We start from the raw sequence: 10,125 nt of genomic DNA, 5'->3' as shown, positions 1-10,125 counted from the left end.
AGCTATTTCGGTCTACCGAAATAGAACTTCTTTTCATTTTGGTCTACCGAAATAAAAGTACTGAGAATGATGCTTAAATTTTAAAATCATTTTGGATGACCGAAACAACTGAGAGTTTTAGTTCGGTCTACCGAAATAAAAGTACTGAGAATGATGAAACCATTTCGGTCGACCGAAACAGAAAAGGGCTTTACTTCGGTCTACCGAACCAAGAATACTGAGAGGATGATGTCCAAGCTTAAAACCATTTCAGACGACCGAAACACAAGGGTGTTTCATTTCGGTCGACCGAAGCTGCGTTTTTCAAAATTCAAACGCGCATTTTTTTTCTTAAAGTGCGTGTCCAATAGCTATAACTTTTATCAAACAGTTCTGAAAGTCTATATAATGACTGGTAGTCTTCATAAAAGCTTGTTGCATTTATTGAGAGAGAACTTCTAGCAATCAAAAAGCTTTTCATCATCATTTACACACATCTTATATCATAAAAGAGAGTTAAGCTTCAAGTTATTCATACATACTCTAGAGTGAGCTGAATCTTATACTTTAGATCTAAAAGAGATCACTTTGTACTTCATCAATCTTGTTCAAATCTTGTAAGGGCTGGTGTGGCCCAAGAAAGTCTAAGAGAAGGTGTTTCTCTTATCACTTAAAAACAAGGAAGAGTTTTTTGTAAAAGGTTTGCTCTCCACCCGCAAGGAGAAGCCATAGTGAATTGGGAAGTCTCAAGAGGGGTCTTGAGCCGAGGAGGAGGAGTTTCCGAACCTCGCTAAAATCGCTGAGTACATGATTGCAACTTCTATCTTTATCTCTTATATTTATTGCTTTATGTATGTCTTGATGTGCCTCTTCATAAATATTGACAATTAATGCTTAAAATTCAGATTGCATCATTCAATATTTGTCAAAGAAGTTGAGTTTAACTCTAGTTGGTAAATCAATATTGAAAAATTGACCTTAGTTTGCTTAGACTCTATTCACCCCCCCCCCCCCCCCCTCTAGAGTCTATACTTGGGCAATAGGTTCTTTCATCTTGGACCTATTTTGTGAGTGCTTGGTTCGGATCTGGGTCAGTTACCAGGCCCATTGCTCATCATGTGGACCGTGCCCGACCCATGCCCTTTTTGGCATCCTCAATATATATATAATTATATATTCAAAATATAATTACTAGAATCTTGCACATTCATTTTCCTAATAACAAACAGGTATATATAAATACAAAATTGCAAATAAAACAACAACAAATAACATGACCAATTTCAATAATTTCATATTTGTTATAAGAAAAATATAGACAAGACAAAACAGAAAATAAATGAAAAATAAAGTTGATCCAAATTCCAAACGAAGATGTGTAGAAGAGACATAATTATAATGGGCTAAATATGTACATGAATAAACATATATACTTTCAGTCTTTCACAAAGTCTTGTTCATGTAACTTAAAAAAAAATTAAAAAAATAAAAAATAAATAAATAAATAAATGTTTTGTTCATGTACCGAGATAATTAAAGAAGAGGAGAGACTGAGAGAGGAAGTGAGAGAATAAATAAATTTACTGTGTAGTACTCTGTTGTCTATAGTTATTATTTTATTTTTTCAAAATTTTACTTTTAAACTTCTAAAAAATTACATTAGGTACCCCATTTATCTTTTTTAAAAAATTAAAAAATATACCCTGCCATGTCTGATCTAGCCGTGTTCCCCGTGTGTCCGAGCCGTGTCCACCCCGTGTTCAATAAAAAATAATTTCTTGACACTTCACAGAAGTGTCGGACCGAGGCAGACACGCATGTCTGTGTCCAAAAAGTATCCAACATTAGTACGGGGAAGGAGTGTATGTGCTTCATAGGTTATAGTGTTGCACAAAAACAAAATGTAACGTTATTGGGTAATTAAAACAGACTATAACATATAACTACAAAAAACATATACTGTTTTTTTTGGCCCTAGTAATTACATGAACATATACCCTATTTTTCCCTGGAACCCTTATTTATGCCAATACAATATATAAAAAATATTTGTTGCTAACTACAATTAATATTCTTTTTGTAGACCAAGGATTGATCTATCTCTTCTTACCCCCATGGTGGAAAGCTTTGTTCATTCCTGAAGAAATTAGCAGGATCAACCATTGTCTTCACATGCACCAATCTCTTGAAGTTACTTTTGAAATACTTAAGACCCCAAATACTTGCTTGTGTGTAGCTTGTGTTGCCTTTAACATTGTTTACTCCCAAGTCAAGATCCCTATAGTTGAGATATGCAGCTCTTGGAGACTTGGTAACATAGGGAGTCATGTACCTGTAAAGACTTCTGATCCAACTTATATGCCTTTCCAATGCCTCTGACCCCTTTTCATCCCAAAACACTGCATAATGAATGTTGTATATTGTCCCAGCTCTGTGAGGGAAAGGTGTTTCGGATTCCGATATCTCACTCAACCTTCCTCCATAAGGACTGAACAACATCTCAGCCCCATTCTCATCTTCTTCATTATACTTCTCCCATATGCCTTCTAGTCCATTCTCTGAAATGGGCTCCTTCACAAAATCTGACTTCCCTTTAGAATAGTATTTACCAGCAAGCTGAGTCCTATTCAACAAAACATCAATGGAGTCTTCTCTAGAGAAGCCTGCAAAATAGAGAATCGTTTCGATCCAGCTCATTTCAATGCCATCTTCTTTCACCATACCCAATTCAGGGAAGCTTTTTTGCATCAATGGAAGGAGGGTATCAACTCCACCAAGATACAAGGAAACGAACGAAGCTTGTATCGTTCGTCCACCATCTTGAGTACTAGAATTCACTCTTCTTATGAAGACCCTCATGAGTAGGTTGTCATCAAATTTGTCTGCAATGTATTGCCACCTGTGGACAAGCTTGGTTGCATTTTGTTCCAATGACCTGCTGACATTGAAGACAGTCACAGTTGATGGAACAGTAACCAAATTTACCTTCCATGCAAGAATGACTCCAAAACTAGCACCACCACCTCCTCTGATTGCCCAAAAGAGGTCTTCCCCCATGGATTTTCTATCAAGAAATTTACCATTAACATCGATTACATGAGCATCAATGACATGGTCAGCAGCAAGGCCATGTTTACGCGACAGCATGCTATACCCTCCCCCACTTATGTGTCCACCAACACCAACCGTGGGGCAAACACCAGCCGGAAAGGCAAGAGTCCTACTCTTTTGAGCAATGCTGTGGTAAACTTCACCTAGGGTTGCGCCAGCTTGAATCCATGCAGTTCTGCTTTCAATGTCAATAGTGATTTTTCGAAGGTTTATGAGATCAACTATGACAAATGGGACTTCAGAGAGAGACGAGAGGCCCTCATAGTCATGTCCTCCACTTCGGACTCTTATTTGCATGTCATGTTTTTTGGAACAATATATGGTTGTCTGAATGTGGGACTCATCCGAAGGTGTGACAATGACTAGAGGCTTGGGAATATTTGGTGATATGAACCTTAGGTTTTGTTTGGAAAAATCCAATATGGATAGATAGGAAGAGTTGTTTGGGGTGTAAATGACTTGGGAGATTGATGTGGAGTTATGAGAATGAAGGGAAAGGCATTGAAGAAAATCTTCATGGGAATGAGCAGAAACTACCCATGAAATTGATAAAACAACATAAACAAATGAAAACAACAAAGTTCTTGGTGTCTTCATGATCATTTCTTTGATGATTTTGTGAATAAGAAGGATAATTGATCTGCTACTTATAGCCCTCAGGCCGGGTAAATTGTTTGAAAATGAGTGCGAACAATAGATTTTAATGATCTGACAAATGTATTTTATTATTATTATTATTTGTCGGTCACGTACGTATTCCATTTTATAACTTAAGGTAATAAGGTGATTATTCAAGGTTTTCTAGATTGAAATCCCTCTACAAGAAATGAAGAAAAAAGAGAGTTCAAATGAAGAAAATTAGGAAGATTCATATCTTCTTCATTCCATTAAAAAAACTGTTTATAACTTCTTCTGTTTTCACACCGAAGTGTTAGAAATGAAAACATGTAAACACTTCTGAGATTATAAAGTACATTTTGGTTACATGAACCTAAATTATGTACCTTTAATTTAACAAGTACTATGGTCTGTATCATATGGAATTTGATTAAAATGAGAACGCGCGTAAGTGAATACATACTGGTTATTGATTCACATGATTAATTCACATCTCAAAAGCAATTAAGTTCATTACATAGCGTGGGTCACATCATTAGACTATAATTAGGCTATAGACGAGAAAATTTTCTCTCTCATTAACATTTACGTGATCCAATTTAGCTAGGTTGCTTGAAAAGAAATTAGTGACACCCTTTTGAGACACGGTAATGTCTAAGGAATTGAAAAAAATGACGAGGATCAAATTTTGAAGCATATAGAGGTACGTAGTCGACAGATGGTATGTTTATGTAAGTAGTATATTTTCATGAAGGTGTTCTCAATGATCTGAAATATAATTAGCAGACAATAGTGAATGTTCTTCGTAGCTAAAGTAAGTTCTTTGAATTTTCTCCACAATAAGCTAGAGGGTTGACTTTTAGTTGTCAATGGTCATAGCTATTGACATTTCAATATTTCATGTCATTGTAAACAATTTCTCATCAATCAGATCAGTAAATGATATTATTCTCCTCTTGGTTATCCATCCAAGTTTTCCAAGTTGCTGCTTGCAAGAAACCTATATATGTAAATAAATTTAAAATTAAAAAAACTCAATTACTACTAATCATTGGTTTGGGGGTATAATTATATATGTTCCCCTCAACTCTGAGTTAATTTGTTACTATTGTTGTACACAAAATCCATGCAAAAGTAAATCTCCAAATTGCTGTTATTTAGATTGCAAGATGATGTAGAATAGACTGGGAAAACCCCTCTCTCTCTCTCTCTCTATATATATATATATATGTGGCCCATTTGGAAAAAAGTCAAGAGGACGACATGATGACATATACGTAATATATATTTTTTTATCAAGGCAATTCAAGGAGTCCATTTTCACCAAAAATACTTATTATCATTTGGAAACAGCTTTGATCGCAACGTATGCTGTTTTTCTGCCGAATTCTGTTGTTTGGGGTCTGAAATCGTGTTTCTATGTCATGAAACAAAAGATTGTTATATATTTAAAGGACTTGACTAAAGTGGAGCTTCTTACCGTGTCCGTTAGACTAGTCTCTGCTGTCATTATTCTTCTTGTTTTTCATCTCTAATCCTTCTTTGCAACATGCACATTTCATTGTCAGGGTTGAGCCAGGATTCAATGCAAGGGGGGCAGAGTATTAACGGTTTTACTAATAGAGTATTGACGGTTTTACTAATATAATATAATAATATTTTAAGTCAAAAGTACCTAAAAAAGATAATTCAAATTAAATTTTTAATACCTAGGATTTTACATTGTAATTTAAACCATCGATCCTAAATTCCTAATAAGCATAATTGAGTAAAAATAATATTATAATAAGATGATTCTTATATTATCTTATATGAAGATATTCTTGAATTTTTTTTTAATTTTTTATTATGCTAAACTCCTAAAGGTCAAAGTAACAAAATATAAGATTAATTTTCAATGTAATCAAGTAGATGCAGGCTTGCAGCACAGTTAATCAAAGAAAAGAGAGAAACCAAATTTTACCGAAATGAACATTTGTTCCTTGTATCATTTCCCCTACTAATCTGCTTTAAGCCTTTAATGGCAGAAAAAAAAAATTAATTATTATTATTATAATAAGATGATTATTATATTATCTTATATGAAGATATTCTTCAAAAAAAAATTTTATTGTGCTAAACTCCTAAAGGTTAAAGTAACAAAATCTAAGATTAATTTTCAATGTAATCAAGTAGATGCAGTATGCAGCACAGTCAATTAAAGAAAATAGAGAAACCAAATTTATCGAAATGAACATTTGTTCCATGTGGACCATGTGATTATGTGAACAGATCAAGAACATGAGCACCAAACTTTACAAAAAAAAAATTTAAAAGAGGGCAAAAGATAGCCAGATAGGTGAGACCTTGAGTTGAGCTTCGGGCCTTCGGCAACCTCAATCCTTCGAGATCTCCACGCAGACTGAGTAGCTTTAATGGTCGGCGTCAGTGGTCGTCTGGCCTTCTCTTTCCTCTCCGGCTCTCCCTTTGGTTTTTTCTCCAACTTCTCTCTAGACTCTCGCAACTCTCGCTCTTCTCAGCTCAAAAAAGAGGGCAAATTGATGGGCGCCCTAATGTTGGGGGGCCAGTATACTAATTTTTTTTTATATTTTTTTATTGTATATATTAATAATAAATTTTTTTTTTTTTTGGGGGGGGGAGCCAAGACCCCCAGCTCTGCCCCTGTTCATTGTGAAGCTACCATCTTTAGTAGAGCTTCATACCTTCTTTCTTTTCCGCCAATAAAGATCAATGAAATTTGCATATCAAATCTACAATTGTTCCCTGTTATGTATGATGAAATCGTGTATGTACGAGGTTAATGAAGATAGTTAGATGCATTTCAATTATTCAATTTATTAAATAGTGTATAATGGGTTGGAATGTGTCAGATATAGTCTGAACTTTATCCAATTCGTCTAGGGAGTCTCCGACACCCTGATTATTGAAAAAAAATCTACACCTGTATCAATAAAGTACAGTTTGTTACTTTCTCTATCCAGATCCTTATTCAATCCTGTACTATTTTTGGATTCTGAGATCAGTACCCTGGTGAATTGAACAAAGGATCTAGGCATCCCCAATTCATACCATTTTCACATCATTGTCAACCAGATTTAATGAATTTTCATCTTGAGGTAACAAATTTTCATGCATATATATAGTTAGTCCTGCCAAATATTAGGGAATTTAGGGGTGGGACTATGGTGGATTGGATAGGTTAAGGGGTTAACCCACATCAAATCCAAGGTTTTAACACCCAAGACGCATCAAGTCCCAATTCTGAAAAACCCATCACATCTCAACTCATACCATAATGCTTGATTTTATAAGTTTATCGGTTCCATGTTATCCCGAATTGTAATACCTTACTAATAAATAAACATTAATTAATTGATTTTATTTTTATTAAAATGTATAACTACGTATATAGATCTTATAAAACTGCTTATGAGAATATGGAAAGAATTCAAATCTTATAATTCTTTTTTTTTTCTTTCCTTAACCATAAATTTTTAACAATAAAAATATAAAAATTATATAACTTTCTTGTATTAAGATCTTTGTTCAAATTCGGCCCAAAATAAATTCTGCCTTTAAAATTTAAACTCAATCATGTCCTATATGGTCCCAAGTACCTTGACAATGCTTCTGAAATTTTCGGACAGGACTCGAAATCACCTGCACATGACACATACATACCCATATGTAATATATTAGGTATATATTGCTACACACAGAGAACACCTTTTCTTTTTTTCACATTTATGGCATTGACCTCACATGTCTCCCTCCCCATTATTTAATACCACAGTATATAAGTATATTTTATATTATACTTCTTAAAATTTATGCTGGGAATTTAACTTTTTATGATAATAAATATTTTATTATTGTATTGATAATTGTAAAATTTTAAATTTATTCTTATTAAAAGGCAAATAAATAATTCATAATTAATGTATTTGTTTAATTAAGTCATTGTAAAAAGAATAGGTTGAGAATGCTTTAAAAAATAATACATCTATTTTTGGAAGGAGACTTTGTCACACCCCAAATTTTAACACAAAGACTCTTTGTCTTGTATGTAAAATTTGATGAATAACTTCCACCAACTCTCCACATACATCCATCATAAAATATAACTATAATGAATCACATCATCCAATTTATTAACATGAGTGTCTGAAAAATATAAATCAAATCCATAAATAAAGGTGAAAGTCCCTCTAACACAACAAAACATCTATTACCACTTAAACAACTCGATAAAGTTTCATAAAACATTAACTTTATTACAGTAATCATAATAAAGGAAAACCGAGCTAAAATTCGACTTTGTCATGCGTCTCCATCACGTTCCTACTGTACGAGCACCTGAAATGTGATAATGGGGTGAGCTTACAAGCTCAGCAAGAAATGCTAAACACAATCATTGTTCAGCAAGTTAACCTTACTTTGTATTCCCATATATATAAGCAACTCAATAAATGCATTAATTAATTATGCATATTCCAGTTAATTATAAACGCAATCAATGACCATCATTTATTTTTGATAAATCTGTATATCTCACATGAGCCCCGAGCTCCCGTCCAATAAAGTGGTGTGAATCGTATAGTCCCTGATTACCAAAAACACACGTGTGGCTGGATTGTATGTCTACTCCCCAGATGATCCCTGATCACGTCCACACAATAAGGGCTCATTAGACCCATGGCCATAATAAAAGGGTAATGCACTCCCAATAGGCAGGTCCCTGACCATACCCAAAAGTCATCATAGGGTCAGTCTCTAACTACCCCTCTGACTAATCCAAATGCATCCATTAATTATTAACTATGATGAATTATGAAAGATATCAGTAATTAATAATTAAAATTAATAGTTAATGTACCCAAATATCATTTTAATTTAAAAACAGAACCCTAGTGATCCAACTAGTGAGAGTATAAAATTTCTGGATAAAGTCTAACATTAAATATAAGACCTTACAAAATTTCAGAATCTAACTCCTAATAGTTTTTCCGTACTCTCCCTTTTAGTGTTGAGAAAATAACAATATTTTTAATGGTTTAATTCGGTAAACCTACCCAAATATCATTTAAAATATTGACTTTAAACAAAACTAGGTTCAGTATATAAAAATATAATATTCTGAAAGTTTTCATAATTTTTTGAAGCATTAATATTATTTATATTCCTTATTTATCACTCAATGAAATAATAACTAATAAAAATAAATATTATGTATATTATTTTGTGATGTTGGCCCACCACTACTCACCATTAATACCTGAGAATCACACGTCCCTCCCAATATGGTTCTAAAGTACTACAGAGAAACTAATTTCAATAGGTATATATTTAAATCTCATAAAACTTCCTTTTCCAATTTAATTCCATATATATATAAATTGTACTCACATGCTAATCAGCTAATCCACTTAATCATGTATTAAAGTGAATATATATATGCACACACACACACACACATATATATATATGTTAGATACCATTCTAAGTTCAAGTTGACCCAAAAAATCTATATTACAACTTATTAAATTCATGGAAACTTAATATAATTAATTCAAGATCTTCAGCTCTTATTTGCCATGACCTCAAATCGTAATTCACCTTTATCCATTCTGTATTCATATAACAGCATGAACAAAGTACATCAATTATCAATTCACATGATCATTATAAAATTCCCAAATATATATATTTATATAACAACACGTTAAAATAGTTCCACATAATAATATATACCAATCCATTACCCACTTACCCCTTACATATATACATACACATGCAGGTTCTACGTAACTACCATGACCCATAATGATCGTCACAACACTACAACCAATTAGATTCCATAATTCTACATAAACATATCATATATATGTCTAGGTTCTAATTACACAAGGAATGAAATTCATACCGTTAACCATTCATATTGATGAAATTATTCTTATTTATCATCACGTTACATGCTATAGGCAAAGTTACAAATATATACAAGTATACAAAGCAAGATTAACTTGCCTGAGTACGCAACTCTTTCTTTCCTATGTAAAGATTGGATCACCGTCCCTTCTCCCGGCTACTGCAGAAGGTAAGAAGTATCGATAACTTCTGTTTCTCTCTTTCTCCCTTGTTTTATTTCTTCCTTTTACGCAATAGGGAAATAAAATAAAATAAAATAAAACTAACATAAAGATAAGAATATCGGTAGGTGAGCTAATTTAGGATCCCCTTTAAAATTTCAACTTTTTTTTTTAAAAAAATAACCTATTATCTCTAATATTCCTTAAAAAGTCAACTAAATAATAAATATTCCTAATAAAAAAAAAATACGGATATTACATGTATTTTGATACATCCCAAAATAAAAAAGGTGGACATAAATTGTGGAACACAGATTATATTTTTAAC

General features: G+C 33.0%; 1 pseudogene; it reads right to left on the bottom strand.

Moving 5' to 3' along the window:
* Positions 1-1,738: 1,738 nt before the first annotated feature.
* On the bottom strand, positions 1,739-3,690 carry LOC132313223 (tetrahydroberberine oxidase-like; annotated as a pseudogene).
* Positions 3,691-10,125: the final 6,435 nt, after the last annotated feature.

The sequence above is a fragment of the Cornus florida genome, unplaced genomic scaffold (genome assembly GCF_030987335.1).
Source record: "Cornus florida cultivar Cherokee Brave unplaced genomic scaffold, ASM3098733v1 CherokeeBrave_3.0.0_Hap2_Chr01, whole genome shotgun sequence".
In the NCBI taxonomy this organism is placed as follows: Eukaryota; Viridiplantae; Streptophyta; class Magnoliopsida; order Cornales; family Cornaceae; genus Cornus; species Cornus florida.
This window is presented reverse-complemented; position numbering and strand designations above follow the sequence as displayed.